Here is a 14670-nt window from a genome sequence, read left to right as displayed (position 1 = left end):
TTAGTGAAGTTAGGAACTAAAGGAATTTTGCATCTTTAAATTAATCTCTTATTCTTTAAAAAACTTGAGAGGCAGAAATAAAATGTCTTAAGCCTAAGACATATACATACAAAATGATAAATTGCAATAATACTGAATTAGTTTATTCTTATTTGAATTCCAGCTTTTTAGAAATTGGCTTTTTAAAATTGTCTTCAAGGTTTTCTTTCCTATAATAGTGAAATTGTTTTTTCTAACTCAGCATTTTACATCTACATGTTTAGCTACTTTTGTTTTTACTGTCTCATCCTTAAGTTCTGTAGCAAATAGCCAAATTTTGCAAACTATGGGTTTCTTTCACATGTGAGTAGAATTTTTCTTCAGAAAAAAAGTAAAGTGGCATCTTGTATAACATAGTATTGTAATGGTATTCAAGAATATATGCATGCATGTATGCTTTGTAAGAGCTCTATTATTACATTTTTGTAATTGAAGTTGGAAAGGAATTCTTTAGTACACTGATGGTTACAGTGATCAAAGGTAATATGTCCCCTACTCTGCTAACTTGGAAATGTTAAAATAGTTAGCCTTGAACAATGCAGGGGTTACAAGTACTGAGCCCCATGTAGTCAAAAATCCACATATAACTTTTGACTCCCCAAAACATTAACTACTATTAGTCTGCTGTTGACCAGAACCTTACCTATAACATAATCAGTTTATTAACACATTTTTATATGTGTTTTATATACTGCATTCTTACAAGTAAGCTAGAGAAAAGAAAATGTCATTAAGAAGATCATAAGCTAAAGATACTCTACAGTACTGTATGTTTTTGTTAAAAAAATTCCACGTATAAGTGTACCCATGCAGTTCAAATATGCCTGTTGTTCAAGGGTTAACTGTATTAAGGCCAACCCAAACTCCTAAAGAATATTTTTGTTAATAGATTTTGAGACACTTAAAATAGTGCAAGTAGAATTTCTTGGGTTAATTGCGTTTTCAGTTTTCATGGATATGCAGAGAACACAAAGGCATTACTTTTGATTGGTTATAAACTTTAATAGTGTCGATTTTTTAAGTAAAATTTAAAATAAATTGAGGTTTAGATTGAAGTAACTCACATAAAATACTATTTAAATGGTTTCATATTTCAGAATATCAATAGTGAAATGAACTTTTTGACACAGTTTGTGGTTAGAATAGATCCTGTCAGTGTATTTTAAGATTATATGTGAAATGGGATCACAACTCAGTGAATATTTGAAAATATAATTTAGTAAAGAAAATCAGATGTTTTACTTTTGAGTGATTGGTGAAATACTTTATGTAATTATATTGTCCATGCTACTAGGTCAATTAAACCTTTTCCATTCTAGAATATTATATTGTCATATAAGGTTTTTTGAGATAAAAGAAAATATAGGAAGCCATACCAAACATCTTTAGACTATCCTAATAGCCCAAACGGGAGAGAGGAAGTTTGTAAGTAACATTAGAATAGTCAGTTATCTTGTTCTTTAAAGTAGGAATAGTGTTTTGGTGATAACATTTTATTGCCTTGACTTTTTTCTGCTTTTCTCAATCATGGCAACTCATGATTTCTTGGGGAAAAAAAAAAAAAGCAGCTGATTTCTGAATTCATTAGTATTTAGTGTATTTAGTTGTTACCATGTTATGTGCTTTGAAATTTTTAGTTTATATACTTCATACTCTTTATTTTATTATAACTGAATATGACCTTCATTGTGGTAACTTTTTACATGGTGAACATTTAAAAACAGATCTTTGCTTTTAGTCCAGATAAAGTGATTTTCTTACTTTGGTTTTACCATTTTGTAGTGTTTCTCTGGTAGTTCTTCAAGGGCTGCTCTGTATTTTGCGTTGTGGGGGCAGAGGGATGGTTTGAAGAAGGATGGTATTTTAGGAAGACTAATAGGGAGAAAGAAGCTGTCTCATCCTTACTTTTTAATCAGATTAGCTCTACTTGTTTTTATTTTTTGGACATTATTCAAAAATTGCATTTAAAGAAAGATTTCCATAGTTTACAAAAGGCTGGGAGCCACTACTCTGTTTTTCATGGTCTTTCGGTTTTCATATCAAAACTGAAGTAAATTCTGATATTTTTCAGGTCAGACAGTATCATCTCTACACAGTACTGTAAATAATATTTCTGCTATATTTCTTTCAGATTTTTAGTATAAGATTAAAAGTCCTAAAATTGGATTTATATCATTATAAGGTTATAACTTTTATTTTTTAAAACAGTAGAGCCTTGCCTCTAAGTGGACTGTTTTTGTAAAAATGATATATGTTTAAATCTGTGGAGCCACTTTGTTTGAATTTGGGGCAGGTATTGGAACCACCTCCTCAATAACTCCTGAGATTTATTCTCCGAACCCTGGGACTCCATAGGTCACAATTTGGAAATTGCAGATATTCTGATCTTTGTATTTTAGATACTTCAGAATTTTATGATAAAAAAATGTATGAAGATTTTATGTTGGAGAATAGTACATATCAGATAAATTTCCACAGTTCTTCTGAGGTTGCCATAGCTAATATTTTTAGTATTTAACAATCTTCACTGCATAATATATTGCTTGGAGTAAGAAATGGTATAGCATATAGCCAAGTACAAATTATGCAGTGTCTGATTTTGCAGTTTGAGAGTTGCTCATACTTGTGTCTGCTTTGATCATTTCCCATATTCATCTTTTTAGGCATCTCAGTTGGTCTCTATAAAATGATCAAGGGAAGTAGGTGACACATAAATTAAATCACTTAATTATAATTATGGGGGTGGATGAATGGTGCAAAATTTAAGGAGTCCATCACTCTCAGGGTTATGCAGTACTTGTAGGACCCTGAGAGTGAGTTCCTCCTTAAATTTTGTACGCTGGCCACCTCACTGATCTCTCCTTGTCTGCTTTGACTAATGGAGATGTACTGCCAAAAAGTTTTAGGGAGAGCAATTTGAGAGCCATTGGTCTATAAAGTCAAATTTTACTCTGGATCAGAATCATCTGGAGGACTTGAAATACAAATTACCCTATCTCAGTTACAGATTTTGGTTAAGATCTGATTGGGGCCTGAGAATTTCCATGTCTGAAAATATCCCAGGTGATGTTTATGCTACTAATCTGGGCACTACTCTAGGACCACGAATGTAGGTAATACTCTTTAGACTAGTTGAGGGTTTATTTATACTTCTCAGGCTCTAGGTATAATGGATAAGGTAGAACTTGAAGGCAGATATACTTATTAGTAAAACAGAGAGTGAGAAGTTCTAGAAAATGTTTTATAATAAAATCAGTGAAGGTAGAAGTTTAAATAATGAAGAATACTTTCAAAATACTATATAAGTGATTTCTATCCAACATGACTTAAAATTACTAATTTTAATAATTTTTGAGAAGTCTGATTAATAAGCCCACCATTTTTTCTAATTTCTCATAGCTGAATTATTCAACAGAATTGCCTATTTGCATATTACTTATTTTGAGTATAATTTTTATAATTTTATGTCTAAGTTTTAAAATTAATGTTATTTTTATCAATCTAATTTATACAGTTTGGATTCTATAACATGGTGGACTGGGCTAGTTAACATTCACTTCTTTCTCCCACTAAACACACATAAAAATAAGGGATAAAACATGACAACAACCAAAGTATTGAATGCCTCATTATGTTCAAAAGATAGAAATTTTTAAATGCCTGACTATAAGAGAGAACTTCAAACCACAGTAAGTCCCTGAGTGGCGTGGCAACTCAAATGAGATAGCTTATGAAATAAAAGCCGTAGGCTACACAGGGTCTACATGTCTACATTACAGCCTTGAGCCTGAGCAGCAGGAGATAAAACTAAGGCCTTTTGATATAGGTAGGGCCCTGGAAATTTCTGCCCTTTTAGTTTTTAGGGGTGGTGGGATCTGTTCATGGCCCAGAGGTGAAAAGAGGAAGTTTCTTTGACAGAGGTGCCAGGTAGAGGTAAATAAACAGTCTCCCTTGGGAAATAGAAGCCACACACCCTAACCCAAAGGTGGATTTGGATTTGCAGTTTGAATTTGCTTAGTATGGGAATCTTAAACAACATGAATTCATGTAAAAATGGGTTCTGTACTGATGGAACTCCTGAGGTACCAGGTGGGAGCAAACATAAAAGTGCCAATAAAAGCACTTTACAACCCAAGGTAAATCCCTAATGAAGGTGAATTTATAGTCAGAAACTAAAAATTTTATGAAGAAAAGGTTCATCACAAAGAAGAATCAGGTTATACAGCTATCAGACATAGTTGAAGAGAGAATTAATAAGTTGAAAGCTAGCATTAAGGAATACAGCATACAGAATGTAGCACAGAAAAACAGAAAAATTAAAATCAAGTAAAATCAAAAGGCATATATCAGAATAAGGATTATCTTTTCCTAATCCTTCCTTACCTATTCTGTTCCCTAGATATAATCACTCTCAATACTTTTAATATTACTTGTATTCTCTATATCCCTATTTAAAATTATAATGTTGTCTTTTGATTTATCAGTCACTTTCAGTTTTTGATATTTTGGATTAAATATCAATCAAGCTTTATAATATTGATACTACTTTCATATTGTTTATGGCTCAGCCAAGTTGGTACTGTGGTTGCTTTTCATTTTTGCTACAAATTTTGTTTTTTGGAATAAGTTCCTAGATTTTTTTTTTCTATTTTCTTTTAATCATTGTTAATTCAGATTTTAATTGGCCTCTCAGTAATTTTTCAAATGGTCAAATTTATCAGATAATCTTATAGTTTCATGTTCTTCTGGAAAACTCTCCTTTGGAACTCTGTAGTATTTTGTTCCAGTCTTGACTGGTCACTTGATAAGCCTGTTGCCTGTCTCTTATCCTGGAAATTCCCTTAGATTTTCTTCTATGTTTGACCTCCTGTTTCCTGCATCTAAGGACTCCTGCTTTTGGATATATTCCCTCATTTTGCTGGAGCCATCAAAGAGTAAACACAAGATAAAATTTTAAAACTCGATATTTCTAAAAAGTGCTTTTATTCTACTTATTCACTTTATTTTAATGATTAAACTAGGCATAGAATTCCATGTCAAAAATCATTTTCATTCTGAAATTAAAGGCTTTGTTTCCATTGTCATCTAGCTTCCAGTGGCTTAATTGAAAAGTCCAGTACCATTCTGATTTTGAATCCTTTTGTTTTCTTCTATGGAACTTCTTTTCCTTCTCACTGGTGTTAAGAAATAAATCATATTGCTTTTAACAAAATTTCCTATGCCTAGGTGGGGTTTTCTTTTATTTGTGTTGGGCACTTGGTGATTCCTTTTGATCTGAACTGTACACTCGTAATCCTCAATTCTGAGATAAAACTTTTGTGTTGTTTCTTGATCATTACAATCTTCCTTTTTCTAGAATTATTATCATGTGGTTTTGAAGTACTGGATTGAGCCTCTACATAGTATTTTCTAATTGTCTATACTTTCTTTTCCATCTGTTTTTGCTTTAGTTTTTGGAAGTTACCTCCTTTTTAACCCTTTCATAGAAATTTTCAAGTTCTTCTATAATATTTTGGTATGGAGCTCTTTTATTCACTTCTACATTGTACACCTGATTTGAACTTCATGTCTCTTTCTTCTCCTTTTATGGTCTGATGACTTTCTAGTCCTTTTCTGGGTATGTTTCTCTTAAGGAAAAACCTCTGATGTCTTACAGAGCTGGTGACACAATGTAAGATTGTGACTTGTTTTTTGGTTTTTAATTTTTGGATTTGGGGTTTGTTAGTTTTGGAGGAGATGGGGTAACTGTAACTTATGTGAACTTACAACTAATTCCTCTGTTTTTAGACTCAGGTCTACCCCTGTTTTCCAAGATAACTGGAAGCCCAATTTCTGAATTTTCCTGAATTTCTATAGATGAGTTGGCTTGTATCTAGTCATTATTGCACTCCAGGGCCACTTAAGTTTGAATTTCTACTTTAATGCCAAGCTCATTACATCAGCTCACAGTCTTCCAAAAAATTAATGACATCTGTATCCTCTATTCTTTCCCCTCCCATTTATTTTGTCCTGAAGGGTTAATACCACCGTATTTTTTTAAATTAATATTTTAATGTGATTTGTGGAAGGAATAGCAATAATCTAAAGAATTCAGTGTAGCATTTTAATTATTTTTATCTGGTTGTTCCTATGACAGTTTGCAATACATATTTTTTTTTAGGAACAACGCAAATTTTCTATATAAAAATGCTTTTTGTAAACCTCAGGAATTGACATCCTTATGTAGCAATATTCATCACACTAGAATATTTTAGGATTTTTTTTTAGATATCATTATGTTTATAAGGGAACTAAGTTAAAGGATACATAAACTGTTGCTTGACTCTTATATGAATTGCATACTTTGAAAGTTGATTTAGAGCTTTTTAGTTTTTAAATCATTTGTTTCTCTTTTAATAAGCTGTAGCTTAACTTTTCTATTCTGTCTGTTGACTTTAGGATTCTTTTTTTAATCCATTTTGGGGTTTTCCCTATTTGTTTAAATTAAATTTATTACGGTAACTGGAATATACAGATGAAGTATTATGAAGTTGTACACCTGAAACTTATATAATGATATTTACCCACTTTTGACAGTCACATTAGTAAAGCTAAATGATTACAGTATTAGGAGTTTTTTCCAACAAATATACCTGGAGCCATTATAAATGGTTATCTATAATAAAGTATGGTTTTTTTTTTTTGTTTTTTTTTTTTTAGTAATTTGAACAATAATTTTTTAGTAATACCTTGTTAACTACTACCTTCAATTCAAGGTCTTCCAACTAAATACTGCAAAATCTTGCTATTTCAACACAATTATTTGACAAAGTTGGTGATGTGGAAATTTTAAGAGGATTGTCATGGGTTATTGATGGCTAGTAGATATAAGTACTATATCAATATAGAGTGTAGCTTTTATTTTTAACAGTAGCAAAGCCATCTAATAGCTTATGAGAAATTATTTAATATTTACATAGTGCAAATGAATATAGTTTGGCAGGAGATGCATGTTTAAGGTCTCAGGGACCTCAAAAACACAAAAATTGCTTGGACATTTTAAATATACATTTATTCAAATGACATACAGGCTTTGATGCTTTTTTAAATAATCATTCAAAGTATTTGTGGAATTAAAGCAATGCTTATTAAAATAAGGTACTGTTTTCAACATATAAGATTGACAGATAAATTGATAATAAATTGTACGATAATACCAAGTTCAGATATTGGTGAAAATATAAATTGAAGCAATCTTTTTAGATGGCAGTTATGTTATATCTTTAAAAATTAAATATGCACATTAAACTTTGACCTTAAATTCTATTTGAAGGAATTTATGTTATAGCAGTACGCCAAGTATACAGATAAGGATTCTCGTCAAAGCAGTTAGTAATAATACAAAAACTTCTAACCACCTAAGTATTTACCAGTAGGGGACTGTTTGAGTAAGTGAAGGAACATTTATGTAATGGAAGATTATGTAGTTATTAAGAAGAATCAGTTATGTGTGTATATATTTGTGTTCGGTCATATGGAATGATGTCTAAGTTATCAGATGAAAAAACAATGACATCATTTGTTAAAAAGTACACTTATACATGTATACACATACAACTACATACTTATATGGATATACATTGATATTTCTAGAAGTTCATGCAAGAAACCATGAAGTTTCTTCTTCTACGTTTCATTGTCGACTTTTCTATCCAATCAATTTTCGTCTTTATTTTCTTTCTATTTTGTTTTACTTTGAGCAGATATTACTTTCACCATTTTAATTTAAAATAATTTTAAGAATATTTCTGAAGTATACTATAATAATACTGTAGTTATTCACTTAACCATTTCTAAAAGAGTTTAAATGTTTGATTATAAAAATGCAAGCAACTTTAAATAATTATTGATTTTACCTATTAAAGACTAGCAGAATTTAGATCGCTAAAATTTACATTTCATACTTTTTTTAATTAAATGCTAATTTTTTCCTGTTTGAAATGTGGACTACAAAACTATAGGTTAAAACCAACAGCACTAATTTAAAATTTTAGAAGTCAACTTTGAGAGAAACTGTAATTTTTTTTTAATTAAGTTTCTTGGAGTAACATTGGTTAATACAATTATAATTTTCAGGTGTACATTATAATTTGACATCTATATATGCTATCGTGTGCTTACCACTCAAAATCCAGTTTCCTTCAGCTACTGTATATTTGATCCCCTTTACCCACTTCACCCTTCCTCTATCCCCCTATATTTGACTCCATTTACCCCATCTTCCTCCTCCCTCCTTCTCCACTTCACTAGTAACCGCTAGTCTATAGTCCTCTGGTACACACTAGTCTATAGTCCATGTCCATGAGTCTCTATTTGTACCGTTTGTTTGTTGCTTTTAGGTTTATATCCCACATGATGTGATTTTCTACTTTTTCAGTCTGGCTTATTTCACTTAGCATGATTATCTCGAGGTCCATCCATGTTGTTGCAAATAGCAGTATTTCATCTCTTCTTATGGCTGAATAATATTCCATTGCATATATGTGCCACAGTTTCTTTAGCCAATCATCTGTCGTAGGACACTTTGGTTGCTTCCGTGTCCTGGCCACTGTGAATAATGCTGCTATGAACATCGGTGTGCAAATATCTTTTCGAATATGAGTTTTCAAGTCTTTGGGGTAAATAACCTCCATACTGTTTTCTATAGTGGCTGTACCAATTTGCAGTCCCACCAGCAGTGTATGAGGGTTCCTTTTTCTCCGCATCCTCTCCAACATTTGTTATTACTTGTCCTGTTGACTATAGCTATTCCAACAGGCGTGAGATGGTATCTCATTGTGGTTTTGATTTGCATTTCCCTAATAGCTGGCGATGTTGAGCAACTTTCCAAATATTTGTTGGCCATTTGTATGTCCTGGGAGAAGTATCTATTCAGGTCCTCTGCCCATTTTTTGATTGGATCATTTGTTTTTTTGTTGTTATTGAGTCGTATGAGTTCTTTGTATATTTTAGATATTAGACCCTGATTGGAGGCATTGCTCGTAAATATATTTTCCCATTGAGATGGTTGTCTCTTTATCTTGTTGACAATGAAAAACTGTAAATTAATCAAAAAATATAAGCTGGTACATTATAGACTTCATAAAAGATTGTTCAAGTCAAGAATTCTGGAAAAGGTTAAGAGCTTAGCACATTATGAAACTGACAAGGTATAGGAGGCCACACCAGCCCCCAAGCCAGTAAAAGAAAACAATGAAATGACAGCTCTAGTGTTTGGAGAGAGGTTGTTAACGACAGCTTATTTCTTTATGATTTCAACTCTTGACAGAAGACAGGTCTGCTCGTTGCATCAATGGCAGATATATCATTACCTTCTGGCCCTGTCATGACTGAATTAGGGGGAAAAAACTACATTCAGTTTTGAAAATCCAGTTACCTTCTGGAATTTTGGTCACTGTTTCTGAGATACATGTGATTAAGGCATTCTGATAGCTGTTTGCATCTAGACTGTTCTCTAGTACTTGAACTAATTAACTAATAAAGCATATACCTCTGTAGTCAAGTGGAGAGCTAGCTATAAATAGCATAGAACACCTTGGTATCCTGATATCATTCCAAGAAAAATATTACCAGGCCTCTTATGTCTAATATCTGTTTCTCTACCTATATGTATACCTGAGTTAAAATAACTTTTAAAGTAGACCTAGGCCTTTTCAGTAAGTGCAAGGGAAAAAATACTGGATTTTAAAACAATTAGGCACCATTTTTACAGGAAAAGTATTGGCTATAATTTGGTCTTTCTATTTCTCAATTACATGCATTTCTTCTTCTTCTTCTTCTTTTTTTTTTTTTTTTTTTTTTGCCTACCTAAGAAGTGACTCTGGAGACTTAGAGAAAGAGAGGGTGTGGATTTTGAAAGCATGCCAAAAGCCTTGGGGTTTGTGTATGATCAGAATTTCAATGGAGGTTGAGATGAGTTTAAATGCATAGAAAGCAAACATAAAAATCTTGTTTAATTTCTGTCATGTTGTTCTTTTTTGAGTCACTGTGTTTTTCAAATCTGCTTTACTTTTTGAGCTTTGTGCTGTTATATCCACGATCTGTATTCCCCCTCACCCTTTTTATTTCGTTTTAACTGCTGATCCCTTTTCTGTGGTCCTTCCTTTAATATCAGCTGAAGCAGTTTGAATTGCTGAATCAAAGCTGTTTGGGGAGTGAGAGAGTGTGAGATTCTGCAGGGTAAGATTCTCTGGGTAGAAGGTAATACCTCCTGCAGTTATAATCAATGCTCTGGACACTTTCAGAGATTGGAGAAGCCATGACTTGCTCTGAGGTTAAACTTTTAAAATAACTTCTCTAGAGAAAAATGTCATCAGTAATACAGAATAATTAGTTGACAATTCTTAAGTAGCCTATTTAACAAGAAAAAATTAAAGATAGCTGAGCTTTGCATTTTTCATTGCACTTTTGATTTCTTTGGTGTTTAGCCTTTATACTTTTATCTTGAACATAATTTTAAAAACTTAATTACTCCCAGTATTTATCAATTTATCCCCTTAAGTTACTTTAATTTGAGAACTAAAATGGAATTTTTTTGTGTCAGCCTTAAATAGTAAGAAATGGTATAAACTTTTACTTGAAATCATTGAGACAGTAAATTAGGGAAGGTAGGCAATTTGTTTATGAAAGTATGGTTTTTGCACATTAGTTTAAGTGACCAAGAGTTACATAAATGCATTATATTTACATAATTACTAAAATAACATTTGTTAAAGAAAATAATGTTAAATGAATTTAAGGATAAATAGTATTCGTTTCCCGAGGGAGTTGTGCAGTAGCATTTCATGTTTCTGATGTTATTTGGTGATTTTATTCAACTGTTTACATGATGTAAAAAAAAAAAAAAAAAGAGCATAATATATTATTTCTTAAATAAATTGCCTATTTCAATATGTGATATTAGAAATTCTAATTAATGTCTACTTGCGAGTTAAAGCTTTAATATGAAAAAGACATGTCTGTTAATTACTTATTTTTTTATTTGCAATAAAACTTCTGAAATTACTGAATTTCAACAGTAATTCTGAATAGTAACAGGCCAGTATTTTAACTCTTTTTAAAAAATTACTGAATTTCAACAGTAATTCTGAATAGTAACAGGCCCGTATTTTAACTCTTTTTAAAATAGAATGCATAATCTTTTTTTTTATGGACATAAAAAAATCACTACTAAAAATTTGTAGTGATGTGTTTTAAGAATTAAATGGAGTACCTTGGCATACTTTGTATATTCAGAATCATGTACTTTTATATTTAAAATAAATAAACTCTTACTAGTTTACTTCAAATGTAAATATAATCATTTACTCCATACTCAAGTATGTATTCAGAAGTGAACAATCTTAGGATCTATATTGTTGCTTTGTGTTTATAATCCTTATTGAAAAGGAAAAGATACCTTCTTTATGAAATGGATACAGTACAGGGATGATTATGCCTCGTGAAGCTTGAAGTCTGTGGAAGAAGACTAAGTATTATTCATAAAAAATAAAAAACACAAGTAATAATGTTTAGTGAAAAGAACACAAGGCATTTTGTTTATGAAAGTATGGTTCTTGCACATTAGTTTAAGTGACTAAGTAGTATTGTATTAGGTATACATTATGCAATTTTTAAAATACTAATATCGTTTCAAGGTCATTCAAATGATTTAATAAGATCATAAGGTTTAAGCCAATTTAGATTAGGAATGCCATATAGAAATGGCATAGCAAACTACTGTATTTTACCTACTTTAACTTATAATGAACACATATGCTATAATTTAAATTCTAAATGAAAATAAGTTATTTCACAATTTATTATTTTATAAATCAACACTACAGAATTAAATATTCTCTTAACATCACTGGAGAAAATTAACATTTGTAAGAAGCTCTTCTTCAGTCTTTTATTTCTGTAGTAGCACAGTGAGAATGATAAATAATGTGTGTCTCCCAAAGAAACTTATTTTTAAAATTAGGGAAAATACTGTTAAGCAAGCAATTCAACTTTGCTTTTTCTTTTGATAAAGAAAACCATTACTTTTTAAATAATTTTTACAGTTTTCTCGTAATGGGGTAAAAGAATTTTATTAAGTTGTTATCCTTATGTCTACTTAAAACACTTCTATTAAATTGTTATCTTTATGGTTACATATAGAGATTAGAAACTTGGTTAAAAATTAAGGATGCATTTTAGGATTTGAAGTTATATACATATTTCTGATATGGTGCAGCTTGAACATGGGATGATAAATAATAACTCATTTTAATAAGGATCAATTTGTTATTAAAATAGATGTGTTTTAAAATATATTTACATTTATATCATATACAAAAACACATAAATATCTGTGTATGTTAAAATTCCAAATTGCTAATCCAGTATTGTTGATTTTTTTTTTAAAAAAGCCATTATTTGAAAGACTTGTCAATTCTTTTGGGAAAGGAGTACTTGCTTATTCATATCATGAGCTGCATATTTGAATAAAATTATCTTTCTTACAATAAATTGCTTGTAAACATATTTAAGAGACTATTTATCTAGAGAAACAAATGCCAAGACTATTTTTAAAGTTTTTAAAAATTTTTTTAAGGAAAGTTTAATGTACTGCTTAGTTTATATTTTCTGATAGTAAGAAAATGTCTTTTCATTAACCTTTTCATGCACATTTACTTAGCATTGTAATGGTTTGAAAATGTCCTGCCCTTTTGAACAGTGTGTTTGCCATCAAAAACTTAAATAATTCTATCAGAACAAACTTAAACTATTAGTAATTATCTTTTTTTCTCAGAAATTAACAAATTAGAACATCAAAGCCTATATAGAGAGGTATGTAGTAGGTCATTTGCTGCTGCAGGCATTTTTTATCCCTTCAGGATGCATTTATTTAGTTTCTCTCACTTTCTGCCTGTGGCGCTGTATGGTGAAATTCAGACATGTTCTTCCTCTCCAAGGAATCTCAGGGGTGGAGGATAACTTATACAAAATTAATAAATGGTGTTGCTTTTTCATTGTCACCCATCCAAGGCAATTTGCAGTATTTACTTTAAAAAAAAATTGGGTTGTGTAGGAAGCATTTACAACAATACATTTACAAGTTTAAAGCTATGAGTCAGTTTTAAAAAAAGATGGTACTTTGAGATAGTCAGTACTGTAAACAATTAAAAATACTGACCCAATGATTTCTTAAGGCTCCTCTTTTTATTATGTTGGTGTAAATAAGTTACAAAATTTAATCTTGAAAATGAAAAACTAGTATAGTGTTTATATTTTTTGATGACTAAAGTAAATGAATTGGTTCATTTAGCAAGAGAGGAGATTTAGCTATTGGAATTTGTCTATTAAGAAATTTTATTGTTACTTTTCAGATGAATCATTTTACTTAAGCATTTTGTTGCAACATAGTACAGAAAACAATTTTATGAGAGAAAAATTGACATGAATGGTGTTAACTTGTTATATTGTATACTTCGTGATGCACAAATCTGTATAAATACCATAAGTAGTGGGAGTTCAGATTGCTTTCAAAAAGAAATTATATAATAATAAATAGTTGTTTGTATATGTAGTCTTAATTCCTTTTTTCTTTTTAATCCCTGAGAACTCTTTCATCAACTCTAATATTGCCCCTTACAGAAAGTCTTTATTTCCTTATATTTAGATACATTTGAATTGTTTTATGATAAATAATTTTAACATTAGAATTGTTATGATGTGCTTGTTTCCAACTAACCTGTGAGCTCATTGAGGACAAGGGCCATTCATTTTCATCATTGTCTGGCAGTACAGTTTAGTGTGTAAGAACATAGGCTTTGAGGCTGAACATTCCTAGTTACCAGTCTCGGCTTTCCTAAACTATTCTCCTTTCAAAAATTTCTAGTCACGAGTTTTAGTGACTTAATAGTTGTGTGATTTGGTCAAGTGTTTTCGACTGTTTAGTCTTGGTTTTCTAATCTGTAAAACGATCATAATAATAATATAAACTCAGAATGTTATTCTGAAGATTAAGTGACAAAATGTATGAAAACCACTTACCACTGTGCCTAAGGCTGATTTTTAAAACTTTATATGGATGGAGGGATAAATTAAATTTCATTAATGAAAGAGAGAAAGGTGATGGCTTATTGGCAAGCACCATTCTTTTTGTTAGATCTATTAAAGATAATAGTGTGTGATTTCAGTTCCCCTGTTTTTAAATACAAACATAATGTATACAAGTTCTTATTATAATGGCTGTCATGTGATAAGTAGTTAATTAATATTAATAATGATAAAGATAGAGATGGTAATTAGTTTTTTGTTTTGTTGTGGTTTAGTTTCTTCCTTTTCTTCTGCAAATCCTGCCATTCTATATCCTATTTCTGTAACAATAGGACAGGTCTCTTCTGTGTATCTAATTGTATTGGCAATGATTTATCTGGATCCATATTATCAACTATTCTAGGGCCCAGAGGACATGGGATTAGTTGGCTAAATTTAGCATGACCTTGGACGTTGTAAATAGGCTTGTTATATCATTCTCCAGGGGTAATTGCATCTAGAAAGTAGAAACATAAACTTTCTGAGAAATTTTTGTGAACTCAAGAGTTCTTAATGGCAAAAATTTTG

At 30.9% G+C, this 14670-nt stretch overlaps 1 protein-coding gene across 6 annotated transcripts in view; it reads left to right on the top strand.

Annotated features, from left to right (window-relative positions):
* The window catches only part of FAM172A (family with sequence similarity 172 member A), a 360652-nt gene that overhangs the window by 79340 nt on the left and 266642 nt on the right, over positions 1 to 14670 (top strand). The window lies entirely within an intron of this gene.

Source organism: Pteropus alecto, unplaced genomic scaffold, assembly GCF_000325575.1.
Source record: "Pteropus alecto unplaced genomic scaffold, ASM32557v1 scaffold20, whole genome shotgun sequence".
NCBI classification, from domain to species: Eukaryota; Metazoa; Chordata; class Mammalia; order Chiroptera; family Pteropodidae; genus Pteropus; species Pteropus alecto.
The sequence above is the reverse complement of the archived record's forward strand: the minus strand, read 5'-3'. Positions and strand labels throughout refer to the sequence as shown.